This window comes from Haliotis rubra, unplaced genomic scaffold, assembly GCF_003918875.1.
Source record: "Haliotis rubra isolate DU_JTF1 unplaced genomic scaffold, ASM391887v1 Scf80, whole genome shotgun sequence".
Classification (NCBI taxonomy): domain Eukaryota; kingdom Metazoa; phylum Mollusca; class Gastropoda; order Lepetellida; family Haliotidae; genus Haliotis; species Haliotis rubra.
In genome coordinates this window covers 785,461-794,907 of record NW_025767524.1, presented here as the reverse complement: position 1 = coordinate 794,907, position 9,447 = coordinate 785,461, and the positions used below count along the sequence as shown (strand labels likewise).

The 9,447-nt window shown below is 40.8% G+C and overlaps 1 protein-coding gene across 3 annotated transcripts in view; it reads left to right on the top strand.

The window, feature by feature from the left end:
- Positions 1 to 1,994: 1,994 nt before the first annotated feature.
- Positions 1,995 to 9,447, top strand: part of LOC124261601 (potassium channel subfamily K member 16-like) — a 31,678-nt gene continuing 24,225 nt past the window's right edge. Inside the window, exon 1 of one of the 3 annotated variants that reach the window (XM_046695939.1) lies at positions 1,995 to 2,096. The gene's annotated coding sequence lies outside the window, so the exon portion shown is untranslated. The remainder of the gene's footprint in view (positions 2,097 to 9,447) is intronic. The other 2 variants (XM_046695942.1, XM_046695941.1) reach the window with 2 other exon arrangements.

Here is a 9,447-nt window from a genome sequence, read left to right as displayed (position 1 = left end):
CCATAGATCAATTAACATGTACACACAAAAAAAATTGTTCAGAAATTTAAAGACAGTCATTCCAGTCTTTAACTAACTCCCCTCTGAACCTGACATTCGATTCCCCACATGGGTACAAAGCGTGAAGCCAATTTTAGAGGTCCACCCCCGCCGTGATATTGCTGGAATATTGCTAAAAGCGACGTAAAATCAACCTAACTCCAGGGCCGTAGGTAACAAATCTCTAACGACAGAAACAGAAACGTCACTGTTAGTAATATCTAACTGAAAACTGCCCCGTGCTTATCTTGTGTTTGCAAAGGATTGTATCAGCCATGTCAGATCAGGTGGTAGTTATAACAGTCCCTTACTATCATTTTGACCACCTGGATCAGTGCCTCAAAGCACCTCCCCGTTAAGGATGCAAGCCGTATTTTATTCGTTTACCTGTCTGAATACCTAAATAGGAATTTATACGGGGAGATTAAAGTGTGTACTTGATGTATAGGGGACGATTGGGTAGCCTAGTAGTTAAAGCGTTCGCTCGCCTCGCCGAAGACCCGGGTTCGATTCCCCACATGGGTACAATGCGTGAAGTCCATTTCTAGTGTCCCCCTCCGTGATGTTGCTAGAATATTGCTAAAAGCAGGGTTACAGCAAACTCACTCACTCTGTCGCATTGCCCACTGCGCACTGTACTTTATAAGGGTGTTCTTGCAGTTGCTAGGCGCACACACAATGTGTTGTGGAATCAAAGACTTGTATACGAACCCGGTGGTCAGCGGCAAGCGTCACATTAACCTGAACACGGGGATATGTCGATTCCTGAACCAATCCCTCACCCAAGGGTGTGGTGTAGATATACTACTTATACTGGAAATGAATTCCAATATTATGTCACGAGTGGGTTGCTTTAGTCTTCAATATACCTGTCGTTATAGAAATAAAACTGCTATTTATCCCTGGAAATATACAGATTAATTGCATGGCATTTTGGAATCTTTGCTCATAATATCAATCACTGAATTTTGGGCTCATTAATTTAGAAACCTCCGTCAGCTCGAATACTGGACGGAATAATAAACTGTCTACACTGATCTCCGTCAATCTTTTGTTTTTAAAGAAATTTACTCCCGAAACCGCTTTTGTGTTTTTCGTTTGCTTGTCCGTCCCTGGATTATGTCCTTCATAAACATTCAGTCTTTCCCTGGGATTTCATCGCAGAGTCAGGCAGTGGATTAGCCTAATGGTTAAAGCGTAAGCTCGTCACCCCAAAAGCCCGGTTCGATTCCCCACACGGAGTCATGCTATGGCTGTTCGTGTGGTCTGTTTCCAGCAAGCTGTTGAAACAGACCCGTAAGGATCTGGGTTATAATTGGTTAGAACCCATGCTTGTCGTAAGATGCGACTAACGGGATCGGATGGTCAGGCTCGCTGCGACTGCGTTGACACATGTCATCGGTTTCCAATTGCGTAGATCGATGCTCATGCTGTTGATCACTGGGTTGTCTGGTCCAGATTCGATAATTTACAGACCGCCGCCATATAGCTGGAATATTGCAGAGTGCGGCGTAAAACTAAACTCACTCACTCACTCAGTGTTGCAACAGTGACTGAACGTTGTTTACCGTCACAGTCAGCATTATTACAGCTACATTACGCCCTCTATAAACAATCCAGCCAAGGTCCGATAACCCGTGGTTGGTAGCCTGTGATCTATGTCGAAGCACGATGACACATAGTAAGCCAGGTTAACACTACCACACTATCACCATTTGTATTTGTTCAAACAAAATATCTCTGTGAATGAAAATGGACAATAGTCGCCATGCTGTACGTGTTGTAATTTGATATCGTTTCATTAAGCGACCAAACCGGTCATATGCGAATATTGCAAGCTTAAGTAAAACATTATTCTGTTGGTAAAATCAATAAATGGGCGACACCAATTATTGACGTGTTTAACAGCTGCGTCCGTACGCGACCCATATAGTCTCATTTCATCTCATCATGTATTATCTACTATACATGCCGTGTTAATAGACCACAACTTTACAGTGGATATATCCTGACAAGGGGTTGAAGCGCGAGTACAGACGCCGTTAGTTGGTATACAGGTAAGTTTGTTTGTTTGTTGCTTATTGCAATATTACAGTTACATGACGTCAGCTTGTGAATAATCGGGTCTGAACCAGACAATCCCGTGATTGACATCACGGGCATCGATCTATGCAAATGAGATGCGATGACATGTGTCGACAATGCCCATCGGCAAGCAAGAAGCTGTGTTTTGAATCCCGACTCTTCACGAAACAATTTTTAGGTCTCTCAGCACCGCACTCATTCTTGAGCTTGCACCAAAGTTATAAACATTTTGAGATCTGTATTACTTCGGGATTTCTTCCCACATTCAGCAGATACGTTTTGATATATGGAATACTGTTCAATATATAAAAATGGCTTGCTTAGGAACGTTCATATTTTGTGGCTAGGAGGGTGATGATTTTTATGGAGGAGCATGTACAATGTGAATGACACCCCCTACTCCTACCTCTCCAGATCAAAATTGGTGCCCCCCCTCCTTTAAAATCACCACTTCCCCTTCTCTCTCCTCATCAACATTTAATTACTTAAAATCTTGATGACAAGTTTTCTGTCATCAAGATTTTAAGTAATTACGATTTTGTTCATTCACCTCAATAACATATACTTTTTTTGGGTGAGGTCTAACTGGACAACGGGCAGGGTTCTCTTCATTGACATATTCTGAGATGGCCTTAGCACACAACCTTTATTTTAACTATTTTATTTTCAACCCATCTGAATTTGTTTTTGAAACCCCTTCAGAGTATACTAATTGCTTTTTGTTGTTTCTTGTAACACCTCGTGGAGATTGACGGGCGGTGATTGAACATATTCACCACCCACTGGCTTTTGGTTCTTTCTTTTTGAAAGGTTTTCAAAACTTTGATATTTAGAAACAATTGCTCATCCGCAGAGCTATTTCCAACAGTATTTCGTCCCCTTGTAAAAACTGACAGCTGAAATGCTTCCATTCAAAAGTTCCTCAAAGTCTGAATTAATGTCACTTTCATATAAAGTTGTAGCTTCGGAAATTCTATTTTGCATGACAAATACATAGCCAAAAGAACCCCATTCGCCTGACAACAGGTGAAATGGATGCAGTAAAATATCTTCATTTGTTTTGAACCCGTCTCGTGCACAGTAGGCGGTGTTCATCACGTGTATATCGTGCATCTCGTGCTACCCAGATCTATGACCCAAGTTTTAATATGGCTGTGTTCGGGTGCGTGGGTAACGAAACTAGGGCGCCAATATGTATGATTTCAGGTTTAAGCGGAATAAACTCCTCAGATCCGCCAATATTCGCGCGGCTGGAGTGGTCCGTGTCCGATAGCAAATATTCGGAGTTTGTTCCTTGCAAAGATTAGTCTAGTGTGCCCCTTCAAACACCATTAATGTCAGCTCGTCTCAGCCCCTTTACAAACATTATTGCTTTTAGTCCCTTGAGTTACTTTTATACACAAATGTAATGAATACAAACATATATACAATGTTAGGCATCTATAATTTATGTTTTGGGCACACTTTACTAGCGATCGGGGCTGAACTTGTGGGGAAGCATATTAGTTCTAACTCGACTAGTTTAGTTTAAGACGTGGTGTGTGTGAACTGAAGTGAGAGTCCTTTCATCTGCACCTTTAAACCCATTATCAGTCACATCTTTTGAATTATAGTCGTTCGCAGCTGAAACGTACGGTGGAATAATAGGGCCATCTGTTTTTTGTTTTTTTTCTTGAAATTTCAAGTAGTAAGTTGAAATTTCAAGATTGTAAGTTGAAATTTCAAGATCGACATCTTGAAATTTCAACTTAATGATCGCGTAAAACATCTTGGAATTTCAAGATACTATGCCGAAATTTCAAGTTACTAAGTTGAAATTTTAACATACCACTAACGCCAGATCTTGAAATTTCAAGATTTTTACGCGATCATTAAGTTGAAATTTCAAGTAAAATATCTTGAAATTTCTACTTATAATCTTGAAATTTCAAGTTACTACTTGAAATTTCAAGACACCCCCCTAGATGGCCCTATTATGCCACCGTGAAACGTGTATGTTTCGTAAGTAAATTTTAATACATGACATTGAAATGTGTAGGTGCAGTATACCATCTTTACTAAATTTACCATGTCCACATTGTGCATGAATAAAGTACTTGACATTTATACCTGTGAAGGGCGGTGGGGTAGCCTAGTGGTTAAAGCGTTGGCTTGTCACGCCGAAGACCCGGGTTCGAATCCCCACATGGGTACAATGTGTGAAGCCCATTTCTGGTGTTCCCCGCCGTGATGTTGCTGGAATATTGCTAAAAGCGGCGTAAAACCAAACTCAGTCAGTCAGTCAGTCAGTATACCTGTGAAGATCCGGGTTAGAATTGGTCTTCAGCAACCCATGTTTGTCGTAAGAGGCGACTAACGACTAGATTCAAACAAAGGAATGTGTATAAGCTAAAGCTTGTAGATGTTGATCACTTGTCTTAAAACAATCATATGCATGGTGCAGAGAGACCAAGGATAAAAATCAGTTTGAATGTTAGAGTAATACTCCCAACCAAGAACCTGTGAAGATCCGGGTTAGAATTGCTTTTCGTATAAGGCGACTAACAGGATTGGGTTGTCGGGCTCGCCGTCTTGGTTGACACATGTCATCGTATCCCAGTTGCGTAGATCGATGCTCATGCTGTTGATCACTTGATTGCCTGGTCCATACTAGATTATTTAAAGACTGTAGCCATACAGCTGGAATATTGCTGAGTGCGGCGTTAAACAACAAACAAAAAACAACCAAATTGTTTTATAAGTTGTATTGACTGATCCATATCTCCATATTTGGTAAAGTTTAGTATTATCGAATGTTACCCACGCACGTCATATCTAACTCAAGCTGTAAGGTGAGGAATAGCGCCGAACAGCGCTCTACTTGTGTACTGCACCGTCTGTTATGACAACTAGCGAGGAAATAAGATCAAGCCTTCAATTCTCACCGTATACTTTAAATTTCCAGCAGCTGACTTTCAGAATTTCCCGTATTTAAACCCATGCGAAATTGAGCCCATGGACCTAAATTAAGTTTTTTAATTTTGCTATCGGTGTCGTTGTCGGCACGGGTAGGCTACTACAGATATGTACCCCTGGTTGTTCCCGAACTAGAAACACTCGATCAAACACAGCAAATCTACGTCAACAGAACTTACAGTAATATCAGCTTGCCTCCTTTGTTACAATGGAATTTACACATGGTTAAAACTTTTCAGTACGACTGATTTATTTATTTGATTCATCCATATGTTTCAAAATTCAGGAGTCCTTGCTGCGGTCTGTGACGGCCAGCTTTAGAAGTGCTCTTCAAATGCCCTTGCTTGATGTAAAACGCCTGGGCCTAGATTTTCGAAGCTCTATTAGCGTTAAGATAGTCGTAAGTGCCATACATTAACATTAACTTACGACTATCTTAGCGCTAAGAGAGCTTCGAAAATCTAGGCCCAGGCTAGCTATTCTCGAAACCTTCGTAGCCCTACGAACTTCTTAAGCCCATTCTTAACACATTGGCTGCGATCAAAGTTAAGAATTCTTAGGGCTACGAACGTTTCGAGAATAAGGGCCCTGGTCAATAACTTGACTTTGGAGCTGGTTGACTGCGCTCCTGTCTACCTAATTATTAAAAACCCCAACAAAACCCAAAGAGCTAAGCGTGTTTGGACAGTGAAACCAGTATATGTCCTTTATATGTCGACCATTTGACAATCATGGGAGGCAGCTGAGTTTGTATGGCGACTACTTATTTTTTCAACTACATTTTGAATACCAGATATTGGTTGCTAAAGATTAATTCCTGCCCGCCAGCAATCCATGCTTGTCGTATGAGGCGTCTAAATAGATCTGATGGTCGCGTGATGGCTGATGCATGTCATTTAATAATATCCTTAATAAGTGCTTAGATCGATGTATGTCTTCAGCAACCCAGGCTGAGAGGCGACTAACGGTGGGTGGTGAGGCCCGCCCATTTTGGTTGATGCGTGTCACCGGGTCCCATTTTAATACGTGGATCGATGTTTGTGATGTCAGTCACTGGATTGTCTGGTCCAGACTTGATTATTTACAGACTGCCGTCATACTGGCATATTGCTGGAGTGCGGCTTTATACAACAAGCAAAATGCCTGGTGAGCCCTGAGAGACCCCTGACCACCCTCGTTTAACGAGCGTTCGCTCATCACGACGCAGGCCCTGGTTAGATTCCCTACATGGGTACAATGTATGAAGCCCATTTCTGGTGTCCCCACCGTGATGTTGCTGGAATATTGCACCCTTTTTCAATGGATAAACTATGGGTCTTTGAGCCATTCATGTGGTTGAAACAATTCGGTTTCAGTCTTTTGCCATTGTTTTGCAGTGGAATGAAAACTCTAAATGTTTAACCAACCTTATATTTTCCCACAATTGTCGATTACTATACTTGTACACACTAACGAATGTAAGATACTACACGAAAGCTGCAGTATCTTACTAAGGTACGACTATGACCGAATCATCAAACGTCTAAATATCTAACATCTAACTCACAGATGTTCGTTCGAGTCTTACCAACTAACTAAACACTCCCTTTCTTGGGTAGGAACACGAAACGTGTTTATATAATAAAATCATGCATGGAATTCACGTGCAGATGTCCTATCCGCGAAGCGTAATGTGTTCGCGTGCACAACACATTGTCTGAGAACAAAAGACATAATCTTTATAATAAACTGAACATTTGTCCCAAACACATCTATGGCATTCACTGAAACCACGTGCATCTGGTAATTATCCGCGAAGCAGATTACATTCTCAAACGTTTCAGACATTCTGTGAACATCTTCAGTCCATCCATTGGGAAATTTCTATTTTATCGAAAGAAATGATCTAGAAAACACAATGACTCCTGTGATGGTATTTTATCTTAGCATGTTACTGACATATCACTCAGCGAAGGGGTGAATAATAAATATATGCCCAACAATGTAACAGCCCGGGATTTATCGTTTACATTCGGAACAAGCCGACTGACTTCGTTTTCGAGATACAGAAATAGGACATGCAGGTTTGAAAGCCACGTTCGTGCGTACCGAGAATCTTACTGTCCCTTGGATATTCATGCAGAGACATGTCGTATAGGAGTTGAACATTTGAATTTAATGAGACTGAAATATTGATAGATTTTGATATGATCTGCTCGCACACCGCCAAGGGATTGAAGGACATATCGATTATGCACCGAGATCAGCGACAACACAACAACATTCAGCCTAGCAACGTGCCTTACATGTGTTTTAGAAATAAACAGTATGTTAAAACCCTCCACACAGGAAAATCGTTGTAACATTGAGTTATTCCCGCACGTCAACACTGCAGCTCTAAGCAGCTAATTTCAGTCCGGCAGCATGGATTGCGGATATTGTTGGGTTTGTTATGAGGGTACATAAACTTAGGCCATCCGTAATTCTAATGTTTTTCATCTCCAACCTTGTTTTTTCACTAATTTTGTACGATATTTTTTATGAAATGTTCAAATTTAGATCACTTTGTATACGGTCTGTAAATTAATTTATGATGCACATCGATCGCTTGAGTTTTAAAAAAAATATTTAAATAATTATATGAAGAACTATCAAGCTGACCTATGTTTTCATGAGTGTGTCCAGCAACCGTTGTTTGTAATCACATCAAGGCACACAGGGGCGGTGGGGTAGCCTAGTGGTTAAAGCGTTGGCTCGTCACGCCGAAGACCCGTGTTCGAATCCCCACATGGGTATAATGTGTGAAGCCCATTTCTGGTGTTCTCCGCCGTGATGTTGCTGGAATATTGCTAAAAGCGGCGTAAAACCAAACTCAGTCAGTCAGTCAAGGCACACATGTCAATAGATACAGAGGAAATTAAAATAAGAAACCTTTTAGTATTTACGTCGGACTGAGACGGCAAGGGGGTTGAAGAACAACGATACCCTTACCTATAGTACATCTGCAATAGCTGCTAATAATTATTGTCAGGACAGTTGTTGTTGCATACGTCGTGAAGGAAAACAATGTCAATGTCTTGACTCTGCGTTGGTGATGTAGATGTGCATGTCGTCACTAGTTTAGTTGGTTACGTAGGACCATTGGTTTTATTTCGCTACAAATGTATCCACACTTAATTCTCGATGCATTGATTTTCCAACTGGAAGTCAGGAATTACCAGATACTGGTTACTTGCAAGTCCTACATTATTAGCTGGTCTGTGGTTAATCGAACCGTTACATTCACTTAAGGGACTAGGAAATACATCAACCGACTCCACCGAGGCTCATAAAACCAATGTGCTGATATAATATTGAAAGGAGTATGACTGATTGTAGTGAAATTGCTCTTTTGGTCTATTCTTGGTCACCAGTCTGTTACATTCCCAGATACAGGGAGGGAATTAGACTTTAAAATGAAAATATTTGACAGGAAGATCAGTTTATGAATTTATATCTCCTAATATGTAATGTATAGGAGCTCAGAGCCACTGCAATAGATTCAGACGCTGTGTATTGGATATATTTGTTTCAGGGTCTGTGTGACATACTAGGAGGGAACGTGTTAGGGATGTCCTTGTCTATTTCCTTTGGAAAAATATCCTTTTAACACCGTTACATTAACCTAGGTATTATTTAGTAATAATTATTACTGATTTTATTTCATAAAGTAAAACACTGTACAAGGCTCAGGTCAAATTCACAACAGCCCTAATAAAGAGCGGATTCTCATCACTACAGAACGTAGTCCTTCATGATCAATAGGGTGGTAAACCATTGGGCATCACCTAGTGTGATATGCCAGTGTGTCTCATGTGAAGGTATTCACAAGTTAATACTCTCTTCTGCTAAACACTCTTCTGGTATACACATGGTATATAGCAGTTATTGTTTCACTCCTTCCTTGGTGGAAAAGGTCGGTGGGATGGCCTCGTGGTTAAAGCGTTCGCTCGTCACGCCGAAGACTCGGGTTCGATTCCCCACATGGGTACAATGTGTGAAGCCCATTTCTCGTGTTCCCCGCCGTGATATTGCTGGAATATTGCTAAAAGCGGCGTAAAACCAAACTCTCTCACTCACTCCTCGATGGAAATGTTTATTGTTTACAAATACAGTTTATCCTCGTTCCAGCAAACAACAGTTCATGACGCTGACAAAAAGTGACGGGCATACCACTTACATGCGTAAATATTTTATGTTCAATGTAAAAAAGAACATGTATGTAAACACGTCCTGTCAATTAGCAGAGACGAAGGTCTTAACAATCAATCCTGTTCACCTTAGAAATCACTTATATATCTAACTATAGCAGGATGTAGAAGACAAATATACCTGAAGCTCTATTGATTA